The 27,788-nt window shown below is 34.8% G+C and overlaps 1 pseudogene; it reads left to right on the top strand.

Moving 5' to 3' along the window:
- Positions 1–7,219: 7,219 nt before the first annotated feature.
- Positions 7,220–19,415, top strand: LOC143642084 (BMP and activin membrane-bound inhibitor homolog pseudogene; annotated as a pseudogene).
- The last annotated feature ends 8,373 nt before the right edge of the window (positions 19,416–27,788 follow it).

Genomic DNA, 27,788 nt, shown 5'->3' with positions numbered 1-27,788 from the left:
GGGTACTTCTATGGAAGAGAAACAACAACATGAGTACTGAACAAATATTGCCACTTCTGGAACATGTCAATGAATATCATGAAGATGGAGATGCTGTCCTCATAATAAGGCCAGAATGGACAAGACCTTTATATAGGAATGTAAATCTTTCACATTTTTAGAGTTATCAGAAATGCAAACACAACATTTAATGTTTAATGTCCATTTACAGGAGATGTAATTAAGCTACTCAATGTCATCTGATCTTGTAAGATGTTGCCAGTATGACCTCCATGTGTAGTAGAGATCCCTTTATTTCTAATACTTAGGGCTGGATAATCATACTAGCAAACATCAAGCCTACCTTTGTAAGTAAGAAATATCTGTAGGTCTTAAATTAACTAAAACTTCTAACACTGGCAGTTCCTCTTGATAGTCTCTTTTGATAGTTATCAGCCTTTCCTGCCTTACTATCCCTCTTTGTACCCCCAGTATTACTTATTTTGGGGGGCTAACACAAAGTGTATACCTTAAGTTATTATTATTATTATTATTATTATTATTATTATTATTATTATCTAAAATGCTCAGGAATGGCTGTGTTTTAGTTTTACCTGTTTTAAGTATTTAAGATAAAGAAGTAAAACTAACTTTTATTTCTATCTATTGTTAACAGTCAGCTGGGTTTTCATGGGAGTCACTCTTGGTTGAACTTGAGAGCAGCTTCTTAGTTCTGTTAGTGTCATTTGTGTTAGGATGGGTCCGGGTCTTGCTTGACCACGTGGCTTCCCTTGGAAGCATCAGGGATGTCTCCCCTCTCCAATGACCCTTGTCTTCACAGCAAATTCACTGATTAGCTTTCTATTCTACAGGGGTTTCATTAACGTCCTTGATCAGGAGGTTAAGTGGCCCAGAGGTGCAAAGCTCTTTAGAGAAGTCTCCAGTTACCTGGATTCAGACCCAAAGGGCAAAAGCCAAAAACTGGTTTTCTTGGTGCTTTTAATTTAATTTTAATTGTTAAGTCTTGATTTTAAACATCTAGCAAATAAGTCTCACCAGTCTTATATTAAAAGTACTGGGCTTTAATAAGTATAACTTTACAAAAATGTACCCTTTTAATTAATTGGGGTCTGTATTATCCTATCTGTCCCTGTAGGTGAAGGCTTATTATCTTAAATTAACCCATGTAGTGTGTTGTTAAAGCAATACCTCTGCAAAGCACTAACTGGGAATCTTTAGATCATTTATAAGGAAACTACAAAGTAAAATTAACAAGAGAAAAAACATATTTAGTTCATGTAATAGCCACCTTGAATTCTGGCTAAGATATACATTATATCCCCTGTTTGATATCCTGGTAATATTGACAGAAAACAAACAAACAAACAAAAATAAGACTTTTGAACACAACTTTAAATGAACCGAAAACTAGCCTACTTTGGAGTCATTCTGAAATGTAATGAGATGGGACACAGAATATTATCTTTGATAAGGTGGGGATCTTCATAAATCTTAAGTGTTCTAGTTCTGAAGCTGATATTTGCGTCTTCAATATAATTTTATAAAGTTTATATAAATTGTTGTTTGAGGTCACTTGAATATTACCTAACACAATATGATATCATATTTAAAACATCAATTAAAGAAAGGTTGAAAGCTTTTAACTTTTTGTGGAAAAGTAGCAAAATGCTTGTGTTTTACAATATTAACTTTTACATCGATTAGGCTCTCAATTAACTTAAAAATATATTTCAAAAGTAACTCAGTGTAAAATGTAACATAAAACTTTATATATCTTATTTATAAAAGGTTCAGTTATAGAACATTAGATGATATAAATAAAATTGGAATGTTATTCTCTTAAGCCTAAAATTACCATACAACTTTAGTTCAGAGAACACCAGCTTGATATAATGCTCTTTTAAAGCTTATACTTTAAAGACTTATATACCTGGGAGGTATGAACACATTTAATATATAAGAAAGAGTAATTATACCACAATTATATTGATGTTTTTATATAAACCAAGTTTACCTTTTAAAGAAATAACAATACAATGCTCTAACATAACAGTTGTTGTTTAACCAGTTAATTAATTTCTTTAAGACATTTTCTCTAGGGAAAAAAACAAAACTTAATAAGTACTATGTTACGGATAAACTAATGTTTTAAGAAATTTTTGTCCTTTTACTATATAAATTTAACCTTGGTTTATATTAGTATATTAACATTTGCCTTAGGGATGAAACCTTAAATTGCTTTGATTGTTTCACTTATATATAACCAACTTAGACTTTTTATCACTTGCTGAAACCCTCTTATTTATTTCATCACATAAAGACTTTCTTATCCATAAACACTTTTTTTCCCTCTTATTAAATATGGTTTCCATACCTAGAACCTTCTAATTACTTTTCCCATCAATTAGTTACCTTTTATGTTCATATTTTGAAACAATCCCTGTAAATTTCTGAATTTAGCCAAATTATCTCATCTTATTAAAATACTTTATTTTGGGGCTGGGGATGTGGCTCAATCAGTAGCGCGCTCACCTGTCATGCGTGCAGCCCTGGGTTCGATCCTCAGCACCACATACAAACAAAGATGTTGTGTCCACCAATTACTAAAAACTAAATATGAAAAATTCTCTCTTTCTCTCTCTAAAAAAATACTTTATTTTACTGCCAGAACTCTTAATTGGAACAGTTGGAATTTTGGGGCTTTTGTATATAGAAATCTTCTATAAACCTGTGTATATAGAATTACATCTTGTATATACAATCACATCTGTTTAACAACTCATGAAAACACAATGTTGGACTTTAAATTTTTAGTAACACTTTTCAGTGATGACAAAGCATCTTTAATTTTTTTTCTTTCATATAGCAATTTATTAAAAGATCACTAATGTCACTTAATGGAATTCAAGCAATTAAGAGTACTTGATGGTATATTTTACATTTAGCATTTTAACCTTGTAAATTAATCAGATGTCTAATAAAATTACTCATAAATATAAGTAATTCCATGCCAAATCTACTTTACTTATTTTAGTCAAAATATCAGACAAGTGTATTGAACACTATTAGCCATTTCTTCCTTGTTGAAGAAAAATTTTAGAACCAAAGAAATTATAGACATAAACATTTTATTAGTTCTTTGACCACCTAGAAAGACTCTTAAGCTTAATTTTAAAGACATATTTATTTTCATCTGTTTGCCCAATTAAAATTGAACCATTTAGATCAAATGAACTAATTTTTTTTATTCTATGAGTGTTCCATATACTTGCCAATTTTTATGTCATGTACATGATGTAGAGATATATGCATATGTTGACATACAACATATAATACAAGTGTGCACATATGGCACAATAGTAAATGCCTTGTAGCCTTTTACAGGTGAAATCTCCATTGAAATGTTTTTAAACTCCATAGTTGAAAAAATAGGGCTGATTGGAAAAACATTAACCTAAGTCTGTGTGTTCAAAATTATGAGCTCAAACAAAATACAGAATCTAAAAAAAAAAAAAAAAAAAAAAAAAAATAAGAGTCCTAGAAAAAAAAATAACTGGCCAGTAATTATTAAAGTATCACACAATTTACTTTTTTTTTTTTGTTTTTGGTTTAATCTAATATAAATTCAGGTAAAGGGGATTTTTACTTTTCTTTTTAGGATTTGAGACTGGTCTCCTACTGAGATTTCATTTGCATTTCAGTGTGAGTCCTGGCTTAGGTCTGGAAGGACTAGAGAAAACTGCTGTTCTGAGCAGAAACCTTATGCCTAAGGCATTTTAACCATTTTTAGTCCATAGTTGAACAATGTTGGCTGTATAAAATTATGATACTTTTTATTAACTTTGAAACAAAAGCTATGATGTTAAGTTCCTTACTAAGATAAGCCATTTGTTGTCGAGCAGGTCCACTTCATTGTGTGGTCATTCCTAGGTTTTGTCTTCCTCTTTCAGTGACAAACAGGATACATCTTGCTCTAAAATCCTGTTCATAACTGAGGGGGAGTAAACCGTTTCATAATAGGCTGTTTAGTTAATTTTGAGAGGTCTAAGGCAAGAGGTGAGAACAGAAAAGCTGACGTTTCTAGTCAAGAAAAAATTTACTTTTGGTACCTCACATGGAAGCAGAAAAAGCACAGTAAGGACATTTTTAAGCTAAAGTTTGGCTAAAGTTATCTCCACACATCTAAGGCAGATCAGAACTTGGGACATTGTGTATTCATGTTAATGGCTCTCTAGACCTGGACAGAAAAGTAGGAAATGGCCTTGGCAGACAGAGCCCAACATGCCTGCTCTGTATTGAATGTCAATTGAGGGCTACCTAGGCTGGGAAACCTTTTACCTGAATTTTGAAGACTTGCAGATGCACTAGAGGTATTTAAGTAACCATCAGGTGCTTATATCATCCTATAGAAAGAAAAAAAAAAAAGTGGCACAGTGGCACTGGCACCATAATGAGAGGATAAAGAGGAGCTGAAAGAAGGTGGGGGGAATCCTCCTGAGAGTCCTGCTGTGTTCATGCATTAGAGTCAGCACCTTTGCATCCAATTCAGTTTTTGACTGTTAAGACTCTTTATTAATTATTTTATCTCTGACAACCCAACCTTTAACTGCAAGATTGTGCAATGCTTCAAAAACCCATTTATATGCCAGATTGTTAGAGTAAAACATCATCTTTTAGACACATTTACATCTATAGGTAGCCCATTAAGACAAGATTATTTCCAAGAAACAATCTATAATATCAACACATTACTATCCATGTCTTAAAAGGCCACAAATAGATACAAACAAAGAAACAGTGACAGGCAAAAAGAAAGGAGCTACAGACTATGGCCAACTGACAGAAACCTTTAAAAAAACTTACCAGTAAGAGAAAAATCTCCCCATGTTTCTAACTCCAATTTAATTTTGACTCCTACACCAGTGGCACCATAGATGTCCCCATGAGTGTACCAGATGTTCTCACAGAGGGGCAACCAGAAATGTAAAATCAAGGGTCTCAATGTGGTGACTTTACTGAATTCAGTGTCCCCCTTTTTTTGAGTAGAAAGAGGTGGACCAATCCTTGTAGTTCAGAGAAGGAAGGCAGGAGTTCCCCAAAGCAGAAGGGGCTTTAGCTGCTGCTGGGAGTTTCTCAGTTTCCCCTATTACTTAAAGCATTATCTAATCTGGTTTGGTAGACTCAAGGCACACTCACAAATCTCCTAACTTTCCAATAGTCAGCTCTCAAAAAGTTCATCTTACATTCTTGGCATGCAGTTGTTTGGCGTGCTAGGCTTCCCCAAGGAAGCGGAGCAGGAGCTCCTTTACAGTCCCCTTTGGATGTCAAGATTTGTAACTGAAAGTTCAATTCCTGTCCTCAAAGCCAATTAATGCCAATTTAATAATTATTATGGGGTTTTGATAAAAAGAAAAAGGGAGGTTTATTGCTTTGCTAACAAAGGAGAAACACAGGGGACTCCATCACAAGGGTTGAGACTCTTCTTGAACTATAAAGTTAAGGGATTTTTAAGGAGTTTTGTCAGAGTTAATTTCAATAGGGGTTCCCAGGGTGCCTGATAACACGTTAGGATTGAATTGTTAATTTGAGAGATATTCAGTTCTTAGACTCCCAGAAGGCATTTTCCTCTGCAGTGTGTTACTCAAGGCAGCCAACTAGGGGAAGAAAAGAAAATATTGCTTTCCTAATCCTGCTTAACAAAAGAGAGTAAAGTTTATCAAAGTTCTTTAAAACACAGCTCAAAGGGGTATCAGGCTTACATGCTTTATGCATTTTGATGTTTCAATTATCTTAAGTTTCTACTAGAGAAGACACACAACAAAAAGTCAGGAAAAAAACCCATATAGAATGCAGAACAAGACACACAAAAAAACAAGAACTCCCCCAAAACATAACAAAACAAAACAAAAAAACAAGGTGCCAAACTGAGGAGCACTGCAACATCTTGCTAAGGATCTGAGGCAGGAGAACCTATGTGGCCTATTGACAACCTCTCTGCAATTCCAGAGGAATTCCTTACAGTAACAGTACAGAGGACAGAACATTATTTAATTACTGTCATGGAGAGGAGTATATGTGTTCCTTGCCAGGCCACCTCTCGGTCTTCAGAAGACATCTCCCTTAAGCAAACCCCAGATGTTATAACAGCACCACTTACCTATGGAGACTTCCTCCACCAAATGCTTGATAATTGTTTTAGGAAAGCAGTTCACTTTAACACTTTGAGGAACTGAAGGCTCATTCCAGGACCATGGAATGTCTCAAGGTTCACACCCCATAGAGTGGATCTTCAGCCTGGAGCCCCAGAGCAAAGAACTGGCTTCAGAATTTTTGGCAGTCTGACCTTGAAGTCCAATCTCACACTCTGGTCTCATTGGGAACTCCAAAATGTTAAACCATGATGCAAAGAAAAGACCACCTTTTCTTTGTGGCACACTCACATATCTCATATTAAAGTCAAATTAAAGCAATCTTATAATTTTGACTGGCCAGGTTATCTCTCCCAAAAACCACCAAAACAGAAGACAGGAGCAGCTCTCTAGGAGCACACCTTTATAGCACAGAAAGTTACACAAAGGGGGGGGGGTATAAGGAACTTTCAGATAACAAAATTTTGACAAGCATAACACAAAGGCTGGTTATTATTTTAGCTGGCCCTGGCATTAGAATATATGAGGGTCCTTAGAGCTTCAGAGAGGGTCATTATCTGGCCAGGAAGAGCCAGGATTTATGGGGTGCGATGAAAGTTTTAGTAATGGTTGTTATCTGGTTAAGGAAAGCTGGGTATGGGTAGGTTCAAGGCATGGGCAGGCATTCAAAGCAAGCTTAGAAATTGCAATAATTTATAGTAAAACTGATATTAGGTTTGCATGCCTTTGTGGCAAGATGGCTCCCAATCTTAAGAGAAAATTAGGCTGGCTTTATAAAAATGTGGACAATATTTAGAAGGATTAGGGTTAGGATTAATGATTGAATATGTCAATGATACAATATGAAAATGCAAGGAGTGGCCCTATAAGAATATGTTACCCAAATAGTCTTCCAAATGCCTTCCTAAGCAATGACATAAAATTACCATCACCCCAAATAAAACACAGAGAGGGAAGAAGAATGATATTTGCAATGGAGTATCTGGAATGGGATATGCTCAAGAGCTCACAAGGACTGATCTTGCAGAGAAGTGTGTAAAAGTAAGGTAGATGGTAAGTCCTCCACAAACATGGAGGTGAGCTGACCTAACTCTTTCTTGACAGCCTGCTTCTGAGTTTTTGGTACTTGGAATTTACGTTGCCGTCAGGAGCATTGGTTTTCTTGGCAGTGACACCATCACAGCTGGATCTCTGTTATTGTGATCTGAAAGACATTGTTATCTCTTTCCAATGTGCTTGAGGCAGCACAGCTGAATCCTCTTCCTAGAGGTGAACCGGGGACACTGGGGGCTGAATTTTTTTCTGTGTGCATTGTGTAACCATTGAAATATCCTCAAATTTTCCCTGTGGATCAAACTCCACCATAGGGATTTGGTATTTGCTTTAAGAAGAATATGAAGGTCAATTGGGACATGATGCTGGAGAGCATGAAATCACAGGTGGTGAATCAAGCTCTGCAGGAGAAAACACTGCCCTATTTTCTTTCTTATTTCAGCCTAGAAACCTGATTCTCAGCGTAGATCCTACCAATACCCAAAATAACATGCCTTCACATATGACAGTCTACTGGTTTCAGGATTTCAGAAACATACTGTTTAGAAGGCAATGCAAAAGATACATGGCCTTGTCACATATTTCTTGGCCAACATCTACTCTTTTCTGCCCCAGGTCCTTCATCAGTAGTCTAAAACTTCCTGGATCTGTTATCTCCAGGATTTTCATGAGTTGTGGTCAATGAATTTCCACTGTAATTCTGTCATGATGAGAAATGGGAGTTTCTAAGGTGCTCCAGAGGTACCAGGTCATGGGAATTTGATAATTTTGAGACTATAGGCATAGGTATACTTCAACAATGAAGCAGGTGGCTAGGGAAGGTTTGGACTGAGACAGGGGCCAAGAAGTGGTGAGCATCATCCTTTAGAATTAACATATATAGAACATGTATAGAACACATGCAGAGAGGGCTTTCCACATCACATCCCCAAAGCCACATGCAGCCGGTCCAATGGGTCAAAAATTGGAGGAACATGTATGCTTCAGGCTCTCACCTTGGCTCACCAGGCTCCATAAAGAATAATGTGTAAAATCAAAGCTGAGATTCCTAAAGTGCTGGAGAAGTACACACTGGGCCTTTCTCTCATTTTCCAAGGACACCTCTGAGGCTATGGTACCTGAAATGCCAACACAATTCACTGTAATACTTCTTGGGTAAGCCCAGAAGACAGTTCTCTGGTGAGATTCACACCACTGTTACATCTGAGGTTTACCCAACTATCTCATTCAACCATAACACAAATGACCATAATTCATACTGGAACCCTCCCTCATAGCCCAAGTCCTCTCATCTCTTCCTTGTAAGCAACCACCTTAAAAATTTGGCTGAAGGTTTTCATACCTACACAAGTCCAGAATTGTTTTAAATGGGAGTACAAATGCTTCTTATTTGCCTAAAGTCATGGTGGGTTAGATAACTTTCCTGAGAATGAGGAAAGTTGAAATGGGCTCAGAGTTAACATTTCCCTTCAACCCAAATTAGATGTCTAGTTTTTACCAATGGTAAGGTTTTTGTTGTTGTTGTTTTGTTTTGACTTTTGTGATTTTAAGCTAGAAAAACTAAAACACCTAAGTTTTAGTTACTTAAGGGCAAGGACAAACACATGCGATGGACCTAAGTGGTCATTGTTCTAATTCTATAAATGTCTGAAATCCTACATGATGCAATGGAGAATCTTCATCCAATTTTTTAGAAAAATAACATTACTTTGGGATGGATAAACAATATATTTAATCATTTTAAGTGGTGTCGAGAATCTCAAATAGTGCCTCACACAGGTGAGGCAAGTGCTTTAGCACTGAGCAACAGATGCAGTCCATTTAATCAAAGTTATAAAGTTATTCTCCTGAGGCATCACAAAAGAGAGCCCTGAGGCAAAGGACTTCTTTATCTGAGGAGAGCAGAACAATAGCAAATAATAAAAGCTCTGGACAGAGGTTTTTTTTTGTTTGTTTGTTTGTATTTTTTTTTTGTTTTGTTTTGTTTTTTTTTACAGAACCAAAGCTAGGGCAATAATTTTCTTCTATTGCTTATCCTGCTTGAATCCTGAAAATCTTAACTTCTACAGTGATTTCTGAGTTTCATAGTGATGCTCATGTAGCCCATACATTGCCATTTCAGAGGGTTTGGAGCTGGTAAACATCTTTTACACAAATCCACCAGCACCATCTCTGTAGTGGCCAAATTTCAGGAAATATACACAAATAATTAAACATTGTAGGTCTTTCCCATCCACAAGGCAAGTAGCTGTCCATTCATTAATAAGCTGGGATGAGTGCTGGGAATGTTTTAGTAGACAGAACATATCCACTGTTGCATTTTTTTTTCTTCTTTAAAGGATGTCACATCAAGATATATATATATATATATATATATATATATATATATATATATATATATATATATATATATATATATAAACACAGAAATAATAGCCTTCAGCATAACAACTTACTAAAATTTAGTCGAATAAAAATGAAACAAATGCTTTCTCCTTCATATTCTTAGGCAATGTAAGGCAAAAACACATGTCCACAAATACACACACAGACACATACCCCTGAAGAGGGCCTGTGTCCATCCACAGTGTCATCTGACTGGTGTGTTAAACTATGTTCACCTATAGTAGCCTCTATTGTATCAGCTCCAGTATCTTTGGGCAAACTCACCAGTGTTTTCAGGACCCAGTCATGATCCTGTATTTTCATTTTCAGGAAATGCCCCTTCTCAGTGCTTTTGTGAAATTTGGCCATCCACTGTTCTGTAGATACAAAGAAATTAGGACTCTGTACTTGCTGAGACCAAACAAGTGAGAAGACTGGAACTGTTTCTGCCTCTGGGTGCCTAGCTACCTGAATTCCTAGTTCAGAGAATTTCATCACCAAGAAAGTGAGTTGAGGTCACTCAACTGAAGGAAGTGAGATAAGGTCACTTCCTTGGCAACCACTCCCTCCTATCAGGTGTTTCCAAGGACCCTATTAGAAGGAGGGTGCACTATTCTTTCTGTGACATTTTTAAAAGTTGACAAACTTAGACCAACACACCCAGAATCAGGTATCCAGGTATGCCTGGTTCTGTCCATCTTCCCTAGATTGAGAAGATAGAGCTTCATTAAAACTCATCCAGTCATTCTGATTATGTTTTATTTTTAACCTGGAAAATATCCTCTCAGGGCCTACATAGCTTTTTTCATATTCCCCAGGGATTATTCTGGCATCTACACTTGAGGTTATCAGCAGGTCTAAGAACCCCTATATACTTCTACTGCTACATCAACTCTATATATGCTCTTATGTGAAATTCGATTGAGATAATAGAGTTAGCTTAGTGTTAACATGACATTCTGATTAGGGTGAGAAGTCATTCCAGAGGAAGAATATCAGTATTGGGAAACATGAATATTCATAAGAATACATCAGTGAAAATCTGGAGCCAAAACATGAAACTATGTATTATCTGAATCATAGAAGGACATGAGGTGGGAAATTTTGATACATATTGAATTTTTTGACATGCTGACGTATCTTATACGTCAAGAAATGATGACACAGGAAGTGAACAATTGATAATTGAATATCTAAGTCAATATTCACTTATATGTGCACAGTATGTAGGTTTTCGATGTATATTTAGGGAGAAGAATGAGTTAATTAGTATTAAATTTTCTTTTGCAGTAGGTTTTTTGTTAGACAGCACATATGATTGTCTGCCCACATGAGGATTCCTAATAAGGTACATTGGAAAATATGTATAAAATTTCATAAAATATACTATTTCTGAGATATAAAAATGTATCTATGTGTTATATGATTATTAGTATTTTTTAAAGGGGAATGGCAGAATATAGAATATGAAGAAGATACAAAATCTTCAGCATCAATAACATTGAATACTGAATGTATTACTCAAGAGACACATCTGTGTTCATAGGAATATTGGATATTACTTCAAATTCAATTTTGGTATAAACATAAGTTCAAGATTTGTATTGAATTTACTGTCAGTATCTTTAATGCTATGAAATAAAAATTTATATCAGATAATATGTGTATTTTTTTTCACCATACCTCTGAAAATGTTTAAAATCTATAGTGCTTTTATATGAATATATGGTGTGTTCAATGTATATCAATTTATCCTTCAATAATGCATAAATGTATCCTAGGATAAATATATAATATATTTCATGAAAATTTAAAAAGAAAAATTTAAATTATGTTTTACATATACATGGAATCTGATATTTATGTTCAGGCATGAATTCAAAATTACTCTAATTCCTTTGGTAATATGAGGTTTAGTATTGCATAATGAGTTTGTTCAGGTTTTGCTAACAGATTGTATATATTTTCAAAAATTAAGTATGATTAGAAGAATGTTCATTTTAAAACGAGTAGAAAAACATGTATGAATATATGTGTTCAGAAACAGGAATTTACTTAAAGGTAATCATATGTACATTGATTTTTGAACATGGGGTTGAATTTATGTATCTCATGTTGAATATAAACTAATTTAAATGCTAATGTATAAGTGATAAGAAAAGTAGAAGTAAAAATGTCCATCCCATCTAATATGAATATACATAATTTGATGGTAAAGTATGTATAGTTACAGTGTTTACATTAGGGTTTCTATTCAATAATAAATGGGGTTAGTATGAGTAGTTTTAAATGATTATTATACCAAGAAATGTGAATATTCTTTTATTGAACTTGTGAACATATGCAAAAGGATCCATATACATGCACATTTTAAACTCAGATCAGAGTTCGCTATTACTTATATATTCAATATCTCATAATTTGTGAAATGCACATACATTCATGAGTCTGTATTAATAGATACCACTATATGCCATTGATAATTGAATATATAACATTCAAACTATACATAACTATTCTTTTTATGGCCCATGTGTGAATGGTTTATTGATGAAGGTCTGGTTAGATTGAATTTTGAATTTTTATTTCAGTCCAAATTTATTCTTAGTGTTGTGGTTAAAAAATTCATACCTTCCAACATTAGAAAACATTAGAAGCAATTTATATATATATATATATATATATATATATATATATATATATATATATATAGAGAGAGAGAGAGAGAGAGAGAGAGAGAGAGAGAGACAGAGAGAGAGAGAGAGAGATTTTTGACACTGGATATTATGCATTTTCTCAATTTTAAGATTCATGAATAAGTATCATAATGAATATGTAAATAGTTTGGTAAGACATACCAATCAAAGTGGAAAAAGTAAGTCAAAATTCATAAAGCCTCATATGGTCTAACTGTATTTATTTTATATTAGGTTAATTATATCAATAATATTAGGAAATATAGATAATATTTTCTAGGGTTAGGGTCAGGGTTAAGGATTGAATATGTCGATGATAAAAACATGAAAATGCACAGAATGTGCATGTGAGCATATGTTACACAAATATACTTCTATATTCCATCCTAAGCAATGAGATAAATTTATCATTACCTCAAATAAAATATATTTAGGAAAGAATAAAATATGTGCGATGGTATATCTGAAATGGAAAATTCTCAGGAGCTCACAATGTTGGAGGTGGCAAAGAAGAGTACAAAAGTAGGGTAAAGAGTGAACATCCCACATAGATAGAGGTGTACTGGCCTATAGTTTCTTGACAATCTGCCTCTGTTTTTTGTTTGTTTGTTTGTTTTTGTAATTTATATTGCTGTCAGGAGTGTTGACAGCAATATAAATATCAACACTTATATTATTGTCTCCAGGAATGTTGGTTCCCATTGGAGTGAGATCACAACAACTGGATCTCCATTGTGTGAACTGGAATACATTGTTTTCTATTTCCAATGGGCACAAGGCAGCAAAGTCTTATCCTCTTCCTGGGTTTGAACTGTGACCTGAATGAGCTGAATGTTTCCCTGTGTGGATTTTGCAGGTATTGGGCCATTCTCCATTTATCACTGAGGTTCTTCTTACATTACAGGAAATTTGGTATTTACTTCAAGACATACAATGATCATACTTCAACTGTATAAATGCAGTCTTTAACTCTAGAAATAGTACTAAATTTTTCTCCTGAAATGTCTTTTCAGGACCCACCATTTAACAACACTCCTAAGAAACTATTTTAATAAAGATTACTATAATGTTCAGAGATCACAAAGTAATTTCATAATCTAGCCACAGACAATTGTGTTAAAGTGAATAATAAAAAATGTTCTGTAAGAACACTTTTATAAGTCTTTGTCCATAGTGCATTAATTGTAAAGAAGGAGTCAGTTGGGCAAATTATTTTTGTCCCATGACTTTATTTGATTACCTAAACTATTAAAAATTCTCAATAAAATTTATAATATTTCCCTGGAAGCCATACTGGTATATGGTGTGTAAAAAAGATAAAAATTTATGTCTTTGAGAGTAAGATTTTTTTTTAAGAAATACCATGGGCTCTGGTTTATTAGGTAGAAATAATATCATATACAGATCATATCATTTTGATGAGATATAACAGTATTCATCAAACATTTACTTTTTTTGTGATTTATGTAGAAATTTCAAATAAAAGATAAATGAAACATTTCAGATTGTATGTGTGTGTGTTTTAAAAAAGCAACCTATGAATTGTGAAGAAATAATTAAGTATAACCTAAATGTGTCTGAGATAGAACATTTCTTTTTTTCTTCAATATAGACCTTTAAACCATTGTGGCACACCTAAATTGTAATTTCTGACTGTCAGATTCAAGGTAAGAAGCAGACAAAGGTAAGAAACAGACAAATAAAGGCAAGAGTAACCCATTAGGCGAGAAAATCAAGGAGTTGAGGTGTAAAAAGTCTGCCCAGCTACTTAGAAGATGTACTCTAAAGTCTACTGCTCTCATTTCCATGAGCTATTTCTTCAAGTAATAATCATTTTTAAATCTTCAAACTCCAATATTTTCATAGACAAGATACTGTACAGGGGAATGAATTTGACTATATATTTCTTAATGACCATTTCTGGAAGCACCTCAATAAAAATAATTTATTTTTATCCACTTAATCAGTCGACTTAATCCTTATTACAACTTTGTAATGTTAATAACAATAATATTTTTATTTTAAAAGATGGAAAACTAAGATAGTAATATCAAGTGATGTGACTAACTTTACATGATATATAACTAATGGAACTGAAATTTGAGCCAAGGCAATTTAGCTCCAGAGTCCAAATTCTGAAGTTCTTTTGCATATTATCTTCAAGGAGGGGGAGCCCAGGTAACTATCAGGTTACTCAGATATAAAAAAAAATACAGGCAGAAGTGAACACAATGCATAGAACTTAAATACATGGCTTGTGCATTTATTAATTACCTGCTGCTCCTCACCTTTAACTTTGAAGGCAAATTGCTTTCTAAAATGGTGTCCCCTCAATACCCCTTATACCAAGCAACAATGCCCAAACTAAGTTGTGCTTTTTTCGCTTTAGCTCATTTTCTCTGTATAAATATGAACAACATTTTCTTGAATGAAACTAGTAATCAAATAGGTTTTGTATCTTGACCTCAAGTCGTTTAGAGCACTTGGCACATTTAGCCTCTGCCTAAAATTATTTACAAATGTGGTTTATCACTTATTATTAGGTGAAAGTCCTAATGGCAAGAAACAAATTTTGTTCAACTTTGATGAACAACAGCTTATACCCAATATGTTCTCATTAAAACTTAATTGGCTTGAACATAGAATACAGTGCTTCTTGAAGTATTTTTTTTTATTTTTTACTCATCTCTTAATTGTCTTCATTTGTCTTCTCAGTGGCATCTTTATTATCTCTTTCTTTTACATTAATACTTTTAAAGTTGACATTTATCTTAAAAGAAAAAAAATATATTTTTGCATGTGGAAAATTAATGTAATTTACTATAAAAAGAAAACAATGAAAAGTTATGTAATTCATATAATAGGTAATGCTTGTGCATAACCTAACATTCTATTTATTACACATACCACACTACAGAATACTTCTTTGCATTATTTTTATTAAGGTAAAATTCTCATGACAAAACTAATGGTTTTAAACTGAACAATTCAATTCAGGGCATCTAGTGCATTCATAATGTTGTGAAATCATGCTTTCTATTTTATTGCAAAATATAGCCATCACCCCAAGAGAAGAACCATACCCATCAAGCAATTGATCCCCAGTCTCGCCTGTCTGCCCTTTGGCTATAGTGAATAGTATTACCCTGTACAGAGTTTTACATATGTGTAAATTTGTTTCAGTTATCAATTTTCAATTCTTTTGAGTTTGTATCAAGGAGTAGAATATGATTAATCATATTAATTAGGATATTATTAATCATATTAATCATATGATTAATTCTATGTTGAAATTTTTGAGTAAACACTTTTTATATATATTTTTTTTTTGTGCAGCATTCTTTGTATGTTTGATTCAAAACAACACTTGGGGTCAAAAAGAATTCCACCAGAATGTATATACCTAAACCTATGGCATAAAAGAAAATAGGATCATTCTCAAAATGCTTATGAAAAAGCAGACTTCAAATAATTTTTATCATATTTGTGTGATAATTGTTTTCTTTACAGCTAGTCTTTTTATAAGAGTAGTAGATGATTCAGGCAATTACTATATTTGATCTTCATATATATCTAAAGATACATGACTGATTTTATCATCCCCTTGTATTAACATTTCTCTCACAAAATGTACCTTTATATTTTAAAAATTTTATTTTTATCTCTTAACCCATGTTGACTTGAACTATGAAAGAGGAAAAAAAAAACCAAGCACATGTTTGATTCCAATTCACAATTATGTGCAAACATGTTGTATATTTAATTATTATTATTTTCTGAAATAGGATATTACTGTATCCCTATAAAATGCAGTAACAGGGCTTGGGTTAAGGCTCTTTGGCAGAGTGCTTGCCTGGAATGTGTGAGGCACTGGGTTTGATCCTCAGCTTCAATTAGAAAAAATAAATAAAATAAAGTTATCTAAAACTAAATATGTTTTTTCATGAAGCAACTCTTTCTTAGGCATACCTGAGTACTGTACCAGTAATTCATCACTTAGTCTGGATAGGGTGTTGTCACATACTCTAGTCTTAACTTCAGTAATAACATCTATATAATTTAAGTATGGCACAACCAGGCATGTTCTTTTTTTTTTTTTTTTTCTAATAAGCATTAGAGAAAGTAGCAAATCTATTCAAATTGTGTTTGTTTGTCTACTTCTAATAGAATGTATACCTTACCTAAGAAAATGGTGACCTAAAAAAGGCTATTTTTTAAAGCTGCATAAACTATCCTCACACATTTTATTGTCAAAGAAAGAGGAAGTTTCCACCTCATTTGCATATAAAAAAGTACAAACTCCTCAGAAAAATTTGAAATTGAATGAACTTTTCTGATAAATATGAAGGTCTATTCTTCCTAACTTCCTAAGAGAAAAGTTAAGTGTCTTTGGGGAGCATCTTATACAATCCAAGCTGTAAAGACAAGTATCTTAAGGTGGGCTCATAATCACTTACACTTTTTGACATTTTCCACTTGGAGATACATTCATTCTGTGATTTCATAAAACATTTTGTGTTTGAAGAATAAGCATCTCTAATTTAAACAGTATGGTACATTTATTCCTAAATGCAACCAAGCATGTCATACCCTTGAATGTTTTAAACCCAACTGGTGAATGAATAATTTTCCTTTTTAATATGGAGATTATCATACCATTCTTCTATTTACCCCAAATTCGAGCTAAAACATATTTACCCATGTTTCCTAATGCAAGTATCCATTAATGTCTACAAAAATAGCATATGCATAAGAATCTGTAAAAAAAACCAAGAATTTTCTATCTGAATATTACCATCACTGGCTCACACAAATAATAGGCATGAGTTTCAATTAAAGAACAGAACATTGGGCTAGGATTGTGACTCAGCAGTAGAGCACTCACCTAGTATGTGTGAGGCCCTGGGATCGATCCTCAGAACCACATAGAAATAAATAAATAAATAAAGATATTGTGCCCAACTACAACTAAAAAACAAATATTTTAAAAAAGAAGAAAACATTGGAATATAAAGTTGTCATCAAACAAAGTACTTTGAAAATCAGTCCAAGACATGATATAGGTATATATCATGTACCTATACATCATATAGGTATATGAGAGAGAGAGAGAGAGAGAGAGAGAGAGAGAGAAGAAAAAAAATTTAAAAGTGAAATCTGATAATATATGTAAATTGCCTAGCACCAGATACATTTAACAAATAGTAGCTTAGATCCTACAAAATCAGCTGGCTTACTTTGGAATTCATGAATTGTTTTATTCCCTATTTTAGCAGTATTCAGCATCTTATCCTGCTCCAGTCTCTGAAAATTGCCACAAGATAAATTTGATTTACTTCAATAAAAAAAGCATGTTTGAGAATCTTGCAACATTATAACATTATATGCAAGATTATAACTGACAATGTATTTCCTTGCAAAGAAAATAGAAAGGGACATTATTATTGGCTAGGGATGAGTATAAAGGTGAATTTAAGAAAATTTAAAAATATATGTGTGTGTCTGTGTGTGTGTGTGTGTGTGTGTGTGTGTGTGTGAAACAACCCAGCATGCACTAAACCGACCGATGGTTCAAAAGTGATCAAAGGAAAATTTACAAAATAGAACATGAGGTGAACATGTTTAGAAACACCGTACCAAATCTCATTGGTCACACTAAAAGAACATCTAAATAACAAGGAAATTTATAGCAATGTTTTGCTTACATAAATAAAACATGGAGAATGTGACAAAAAAAAAAGAAAGAAAAAGAAAAAAGAAAAAAAATTAAATACAAATAATAGAGAAAAAAAGAGTGTGACATAGAAATAAAGTGAAATAATAAGTACTAAACTAATGGAAAAATATATAATCTGAGTTGGTTTCTGAAGAAAATAAATAAAACATACCTGAAATTAGACCATGTTATGAAAAATAGGACTCAAACAGAATTAAAAAAAAACACTGAACACTAAGATTTATACCATAAAAATATTAAGAATAATAAGGGGTATTAAGGAAATAACCTAGAATAAGTACATACATTCTCCATCACAAACAAGATAACAAGACCAAAACATTAAGAAAGGAAAGAGCAGAATATACCATAAAGTAATAATGTGATTGTTTCCACAGTAGAATGAATCTCATAAAACAAAAGCCTTGAATTTAATGGTTTACTTATTGCTCCCTTTCACATGTTTACAGGATACCATTTCCTTCTCAAAAATTTCAAAAAAATTAAAGGGAGGAAATATTTCCCAAATGATATTCCCAGCAAATCATTACCCTAATACCAAAGTCGGATGAGAATGCATTATTGGGAATTAAAGACCAATGTTTCCAATGAATATAAAAGCAGAAATTCTTAAAAATATATTAACTCAATGAATTCACTAGAAAAATTAACTCTGGGTAGGACCCAGGTACTGTGAAGTTTGGGGGTCTTAGGTTGCAGCTGTGCCAGGGCTCTGAAGCCAATGAGGGCACCACAGTGAGGGAGACATCAAGGGATTACCACTCCAGCTACATCTTCATCTGGTAGCAGCTTGAACTCTGCATCATGGCAGTACTGCTCACCAAAGGAGAAATTTGATGTTACTGTGATGCTGCCCACTCTGTGGCAACTGGAGTATAAATCGGAGCTCAACACCTGATTTTCTAACTTCCTGATCCTCAGAACATAAATTTCCCACTCATCTATGGGTGCCTAGTCTTTTGGAAGTACAGCAGACATCTGCCAAGCCAAACAGGCCCCAGACAACTCTGGCACCATCATACCCCCACATTGTAATATTGTTACGAAGATGTGCAATTATAGAGGGCTTCATGATGTTCTTTCTCCTCCCAAGGGCAAATCCTCAGGCAAGAAAACAGATATCAGAAGGATGATAACAGAAACCTAAACACCAAGGTGCAGGAGCTGACTTCTTCCAAAGACTTATGGTTTTGGGCCTTTGTGATCAGAATTCCCATTGCTGGTGGGCTGATTTTAGTCTTGCTGATAAGGTTGGCCCCGAAGTTGCTCCAAAATTGGAAAAAGAGATAGCAGAATCAGCAGCAAATGTGCTTTTCTTTGCACTACAGCTTTTATGGACTTCATTCCAAAAAGGAGCAAATTAAGGCGAGCCTATGCAACTTTGCAAGACCCTGACAGAAAATAAAAAGTGTTGGGGATGGAGTTTAGTGGTAGAATTCCCCTCAGATTTATCCCTGGTAACAGAAAAAAATAAATAATTTAAAATTAAAAATAAATAAAATGAGTGGATAAATGAAAGAACACAAAAATAAATGAATACTAATTATTCAATGCTTGATTCTCATCTTTTAAAATATGTTGAATTAACTCAATCACTATAATTAAGAATACTATTAAGGTGGAGTACTGAAAAATTATTATCTTAGGTAAAAGTTTGCTAATAATTTTTCCTTAAGGTGAAATACGTTGCATAAGTTTTCTAACAATAAACCCCAATTTTTTGTTACATGGAATTTAAACAAGTCTGACATCTTCTTTCTTGAAAGCAGGAATAAGATGGTGCTTAAGTTTGTATACTCCATCTTCTCTGAGATAGTGCTTTGTTTCTAGCAGATACTCTACATGTAGTTTTTAAAATGTAAGTGTAATATGCACAGTAATTTGAACACATTTTAAGTGTGTAGTCTAATAAACTTTAGGTACCCCAGTCATGTGTTGCTTAATGACAGAAGGTATTGTTAGGTGGTTTCTCTATTGTGTAAACTCGATAGAGTGTACTCACACAAACTAAGAAGGCAAAAGTATTACCAGACAATAAAATCTTTGAGGAACCACAGTTTTACATGTGATCTGTCATCAAATATTCTTATGTGACATGTTAGTGTATGTTCACTTGATGACTGCCACATAAATTAAAACAGAATCACCCCACATTATCATTACTCGTATACTTGCTATTTTGACTAGAAATGCATTTTTTAAAGAGAGAGAAAGAGAGAGAGAGAGAGAGAGAGAGAGAGAGAGAGAGAGAGAGAGAAAATTTTTTAATATTTATTTTTTAGTGCACAGTTTGGCCTGGAACAATTCACGGATCACTTGTCAAGCAGAAACAAACTTTATTTTTAGAACACACATGCCACACCATATGAGCTCTTCAGGAATTCCCTCAGATCCCAAATGCAACCACCGGCTTCCGGCAAGCTTCTCAACCCCCTACTCATCCCGCTCTTGAGGCCGATTGGTGGGGTCACGTGGGCGGAGCCAAGAGAGTCCCCCAATGAGCAGCTCTGTGGTCTGAAAGGGAAGGGAAACAGCCCAATGAGCATCACCGCAGAGGAGCCAATCAACTGGAAGTTTGCTGGGGCCACTACGAGCCAATCAGCTGGAAGTTTGCTGGGGCCGCTAGGGCTATGGCTCTCAACATCTCCCCCTCTCTGTTTAATTAAACAACAAGCATGTGGCTTAGAGACCATGCCTGCCTTAGGTTGTCCAATACTACATATGGTTCTTACCCGTCATTGGATGAGCTGACCTCAAGGCATCAGCCTCCTGTCTTAGGTTGGTACCATTGCAATTGGATCTTACCCGTCATTGACTACTGGCCAGCCTAGAGCCATACCGGTGGATAGGCCTTTGTACCAGTGGGGGGGTGAGTTCTTTGCCTCACCTCTGTTGGCCCCCAAATTTCAGCTGAATGACCATCACAAGCAGAAGGGAGGAGTATACACCAAGCCATTTGATGGCTCCTTTTGGAAAAATTGTACCACCAATGACACCATCAGCAAAAATACCCCAGCACTACCACAAGTCTCTGCACCAACAGATAGTTCACAATGCATACAAGTGATACATAGTCAAGGCAAGTTCTGCAAGCAGTTCAGTGATAGCTATTGCAGAAACTGTAGTGTGGTTTTATCTTTGTCTTCACCGGCACTGGTTGAAGATAGGAATTCTGGCAATAATCGATAAAGGGAAAAATTATGTAACATTTCACCAGGCACTAAAAGAAAACAATTTTCTGAACAATTTACATTATCCTGAACAGAATTATTAAATATAATGAAAAGGAAAGGTGAAAGTAAAGAAACAGATCTGTTAACCTCCTTTTTTTCACATATTAAATTAAACCATTTAAATCACATGAATAAGAAAGATAATATTTGGATCCATTTTTTCATGAGTGCTCATCATATATGATATATGGACATATGCACATACAAACAAACAACACAAAACAGAAGTGTGCACACATAACACAATACATACAACACATAACATAAGAGTAAAGGCCTTGTAACTTTTTACAGGTGAAATCTCCATTGCAATGTTTAAAAACTCCATAGTCAAAAAATAGAACTGATCAGCAAAACATTAACCTAGGTCTGTATAAGCCCAAAAAACAACATAGAACTTCATGATGTGGGAAAGGGCAATAATAAAATAGATATTGAAAAAAAGTATCCTGGTTTTATTAGCCTCCAGGTGTGGGAGAATCACTGTCGCAGATGTAAAGATAGCCAAACTGGAGTTCTGGATATCAGCTGTTATGGATTTGAGACAAATAATGTTTTTTTTTTTTTTTGGTCTGTAGAAATGGCTTTAGTTAGGCTCTCCAGAAAATCACTGGGTCAGGACCTTAGTTAATCTCTCTGGAATCCAAATCGGCTGCTTTTCTCCCTGTGGAAACACACAAACAGACCCCCAAATCCAGACAACTACTGGGTCGGGACCTTTTCATTGTCCTGTTAGAATATCCTTCCAAAGTACCCTGGGTTTATGTACATTTTTTGGACACATATGCCTTTCCACAGCACTAAGCCCTGATGAATCCAAATTTTAAAAGGTTAGAGTAAAAAGGATTATTTTAAGGTTATCTTTGGGGGATATATACCCCTTCCCAATTCCCTCTTTTTGCTTTAATAAGTACATTTGAATAGTTTGATGAGCTCTTTCAACTATGCCTTGTCCTTGTGGATTGTATGGGATTTCTGTTATATGAATAATGCCAAATGATGAGCAAAATTGTTTAAAAGAGGTACAAGTACAACCAGGGGCATTATCTGTTTTTAACTGTTTTGGAACACCCACAGTGGCAAAATTTTGTAAGCAATGAGCTATAACATCTTTAGTTTTTTCTCCGGCATGAAGGGAGCCCATCAAAAATCCAGAAGAAGTATCAACTGTAACATGCAAATATTTTAATTTTCCAAATTCTGGCAAGTGTGTGACGTTCATCTGCCAAATATGGTTAGGTATCAGTCCTCTAGGATTGACTCCAAAATTAACTTGTGGTAGAAAGGTCACACAATTTTGACATTGTTTTATTGTTTGTCTAGCTTGTTCTTTAGTTATTTTAAAATTCTTGTGTAAAGTATTAGCATTGACATGGAACCTTTTATGAAAATTTGTAGCTTCTTCTATTGTGGAGAAAATATGTATGTTATGTGTAGTTTTATCTGTGAAATCATTGCCCAAACTAAGGGCTCCATACAATCTTGTAAGTGCCCTGATATGTCCTATAAAGAATGGATCTTTTCTGTCCCAGATTAGACTTTCTATAGTGGAAAGCAAAGAGAAAACAGTAGAGGAAGGGGAAATCCTACCAGCATCTTCAAGGGATACTATAGCATTAACTATATATTTACTATTGGAAAATAAATTAAATGCACAATCTTTAAACATCACAAAAGCTTTTAATACTGAATTAAGCTCTACCTTTTGAGCTGATTGTTTGGGTACTAAAAATGTAAAAGTTTTATCAGGTGTAACTATTGCTGCTCTACCATTATTTGACCCATCGGTGAATATATTTGGAGCATTCATGATAGGAGTTTTTCTTGTCATTTTTGGAAAAATTACAGGATGAAATGACCAAAAAGACAATAAAGAATTAGATGGTAAGTGGTTATCAAATGAAACATTAGATTTACACATGATCATTGCCCAAGTATTTAACTCATTAGCTAACTCATCAATTTGATCCATAGTATATGGGGTAATAATTTTATTGAAAGAAATTCCAAATACTGCCTTTGCTGCTTTTATTTCTTTGAGTATTAATTGTCCTACAGCCTCAGGATACCTAGTAAGAATAGTGTTAGGAGAATAAGATAAACATATCCATAATAATGGACCTTCTTGCCAAAATACTCCTGTAGGAATATTTTTGTTGGTAGTACAATAAATAATAAAGGCAAACTTACATCAATTCTATCCAAATACATATTTTCTGTATATGTTTCAATGATTTTAATGCCTTTCTTGCTTCAGGCATTAAAATTCGGTGTGAATTTTCATTGGATGGACATTTTAGGATCTCAAATGAAGGTCCCAACCCTCCTGCTGGTATGCCTAGATAAGGCCTTATCCATTTTATGTCTTCTAATAACTTTTGAAAGTCGTTAAGTGACTTGAGTTGACCTACTGGTATTTGAATTTTTGGTGTAGGATAATAGAACTCCTAAATAATTAATTGGAAAATTTAATTATAATTCATCAATTGCTCTCTCTAGATTATATTTTTTAATATGTTTGTAAGTGTGGCATAACATTATAGCAATGTGTTTTTATCTTTATGTGCCAATAACACATCATCCATATAGTGAAATATTGGTAATTCAGGATTTTGATTGCTAAGTGGCTGGATTACTTTGTTAACATAAATTTGACGCATAGTTGGGCTGTTAGCCATCCCTTGAGTGAGTACTTTCCATTTAGACCTCTGATCAGGACCTTCATTATTCAGTGCAGGGATAGTAAATGCAAAACGTGGACTATCCTCAGGATGAATTGGAATGGAAAAAAAATAAAAACAAAAAACTTTAATATCTGTAACTAAAACATACCAGGTTTTTGGCAAAGCAGACAACTGAGGAATTTCCGATTGAGCAGGTCTTATAATAACCATCTCATTATTAATGGCTCTTAAATCTTGCAATAATCTCCATTTACTATATTTCTTTTTGATGACAACAATGGAAGTATAATGGGGAGATACAGAAGGTTGTATACGTCCTTCCACTAATTGTTGTTTGAATCGGTCATGGGCTATTTGTATCTTTTCTTTAGTCAGGGGCCACTGAGGAACCCATACTGGTTTTTCGGATTTTCATGTAATTTTTATTGTCTCAGTGACCCCTCCTGAAAATCCAATCCATGTCTGTCTGTTCCTTGATCTATTTGTATTGGTGCTGCTATACCTTGTTCTTGTTCTCCTAATCTTTTTCCTTTCCTAAAACCTTGCATACCCAAAATAGTAGACACATTTGAATTGATGTTATTTGTTAATGTTAGTCCTAATTGATCTAGGACATCTAATTCCTATAAATTTATAGGAAGATGATCCAATACATATGACTGTACAGTTCCCTTACATCCTTCAGGATCCTTCCAATCTAATATCGTCACACTTCTATGGGGATTAGTCACCACTCCTAGGCCTAGAAGTGTTTGAGTGGCTTGTTATAATGGCCAATGTTTTGGCCATTCTTGACAAGAGATGATGCTAAGGTCTGCACCTGTATCCAATAGCCCATTAAATTCATGTCCTTGAATATTTAGTTTTAGCATAGGGCGAGAATCTAAATTTAAAGAAAGAATAGCCCAATCTACACCCATGGAGCCTAATCCCCTGGAACTTATTTCTACAGTATGACTGGAAAATTTATCATGTAGGTTGGGTATTATTAATAACTGTGATATTCTATCTCCTGGTGAAATTAGTGATAGGCCCCTTGGAGAACTGGCTATAATTTTTATTTCACCTTCATAATCAGGATCAATTACCTTATAACTTATCATAAGTCCTTTTAGAGTAGAAGAACTGCGTCCCAATAATAAGCCTACTTTTCCTTTGGGAAGAGGCCTTTTTACTCCTATGGGAATGATTTGACCTCCCCTCTCTGGAGTTAGTACTGTACTGGTGGAGGCGCAGATTTCCAACCCTGCGCTTTCTCTGGTTTGTCTGATGAGAGATCTGATGGATAATGTTTGCTGGGCACTACCCTGATGGTGTTGCTGGGTTCCTCCATGGTGTTGCTGGGTTCCTCCAGTGCTCCGTATATTTGTGGTCATGGGCCCCGGAGCATTGGGCCCCCCTGTCCGTCTTTTGACAATGGAGCCTGATGCCTTTCTCCATGATATTGTGAGTAAACACCTGGTTCTTGTCCATTTCTTGATAATGGAGTACCCTCTATGGTGGTTTGAGAAGAGTATTCATTAGCCCAATGTCTCCCTCTACAGCATCCTGGGCAAATACCAGGTATTCTATTCTTTTGATATATAGTTTTGTTAAACCATCCTTCTATGGGGGCAATTCCTTTTAAAATGTCCTGTTTGTTCAAAATTGTAGCATGTTTTTGGCCTGGCATCTAAAGCCTGTTGTACTGCAGCTGCCAAGACTTACTCTTGTTCATTAATGTCTCTACATAACTTAACATATGTGTTTAAATCTTCATGTTTCCATGGTCTAATGACCTCTCTGCACCAATGATTTGCTTGCTCATAAGCCAGTTGTTTTATTAATGGCATTGCTTGTTCTGTATTCCCAAAACCTCTGGTAGCTGTTTGAATAAGCCTATCTACAAATTCAGCATAAGGTTCATTAGCTCCTTGTATTACCTTAGATAATTGACCTTGTAAATCTCCATGTCCTTGTAAAGTCTTCCATCCTCTAACTGCATCTACAGTGATTTGTGAGTATATGGCAGAATCATATGCAATTTGTTGCTGCTGACCCTCATAAGGTCCCTTTCCTAACAACATATCTAGACTTCTCTGAGGATAACCAGCTGCTGCATTTTGCCTAGCCGTCTCCTTGCAAAATTCCTCATTGGCAACCTTCCATAACAGGTATTTTCCTCAATTTAGAACAGTTTTACACATACTAGTTCAATTTGCTGGTGTCATGTTCAAGTTTGTAATGGATTTGACCATACTTATAGTGAAGGGTGCTTGAGGACCTCAGGATCTCATCTATCAACTACGGGGGTTGGGGGCCTCCCAGCATATTGAGGTGGATCTGTAAGTTGGACACTTACGCCCTCTCGTGATAGAAAGGTGTTAGTAACAGCCTCTTGTTGTAACCTTTCCCCTGATAGCTTTTTCTGCTCTAAACTTTCTTCCCCTTTCTGACTATCTCAAGAGGCCTCCTCTTTTTCCTGATCTAATATGTCTTCTACCATAATCTGCACTGAAAGTTTTGGACTAGTCAAAAAAAATCGTATCATCATCCACAATGGCAATGTGCCAACTGGCAGAGTTTCTGGGTTTTCTTTTTATATCCTTTTTAAATCTTCATCATGATGGTTCCATTGTGATTTATTTAATAACCCCTCATTAATGAACAATGGGCTACACTTTTGTATAGTCTTAACGTATGCCCTAACTGTTCTTGGTTTTATTAGGGTGCCTCCTTCCTCTAAAAATTTACTTAACATTTTTTTGGTTTTGTTTTTACTAATTTCCAATCCCATAATTCTACTATAAGTATAACACAACCCAAAAAGATAACTCCAAACAAAACTGAAACAGAATAAAAAAAATGGAACAAAAATTCATTATATCAGCCTTTCTATCCTCCTGAAATGTCCATCTGTCCTTTCTCTTTATCTGTTCCTCAGACACAAATAATTTTTCCTCAGATGTGAGTGTTTTTTTTTTTTTTTTCTGTCTCACCCATCTCCAGGGACAGGCAACTTAAAACAAAAGCAAAACAAAATGTAAGAAGAATCTTAAAATGGCTACCTATCCTCTCACCCTGACCTTAAGGGAAAGCAGTTTACCTTATCACTTACCCTCAGTCGTTCCCATACGGGCCACCAAATGCCACAATCTGGCTGGGCACAATTCACGAGCCACTTGTCAAGCTGAAATGAACTTTATTTTTAGAACACACACGCCACACCACATGAGCTCTTTAGGAATTCTCTCAGAGCCCAAATGCCACCACCCGCTTCCGGTGAGCCTCTCAACCCCCCACTCCTCCCGCTCTTGATGCTGATTGGCTGGGTCACATGGGTGGAGACAAAGGTGTCCCCCAATGAGTAGCTCCGTGGTCTGAAAGGGTGGGGAAACAGCCCAATGAGCATCACCACAGAGGAGCCAATCAGCTGGAAGTTTGCTGGGGCCACTTTGGCTGTGGCTCTCAACATTTTAGATTTCGGATGACACAACATGTTTGTTTGTATGTGGCACTGAGGATCGAACCTGGGCCACACGCATGACAGCTGAGCGTGCTACAGCTTGAGCCACATCCCCAGCCCAAAGAAATGCATTTTAAGTACAAGACTTTTTGAGGAAATTAGTACCTCAGTATGTTTAGTATATACAGGGTAGAAGTTTTATATTCATGTTCTCAATCCTTCTATATTATTATATTTAAAGTGTGTTCCCTATAAATGGAAGATAGTAAGATCTTTTTAATTTCTACATTCTGAAAAATATTTGTCTTTTAAGTGGCCACTTGTATTTGATGTCTATATCTGGGTCTTAAATTTAGCATCATGTTATTGTTTCTATGTGGCCCATTTGTTCTTTGTTCATGAATCC

Source organism: Callospermophilus lateralis, chromosome 1 (assembly GCF_048772815.1).
Source record: "Callospermophilus lateralis isolate mCalLat2 chromosome 1, mCalLat2.hap1, whole genome shotgun sequence".
NCBI lineage: Eukaryota > Metazoa > Chordata > Mammalia > Rodentia > Sciuridae > Callospermophilus > Callospermophilus lateralis.
Note: the sequence above shows the minus strand (reverse complement) of the source record. Positions and strands in the feature narration are given on the sequence as shown.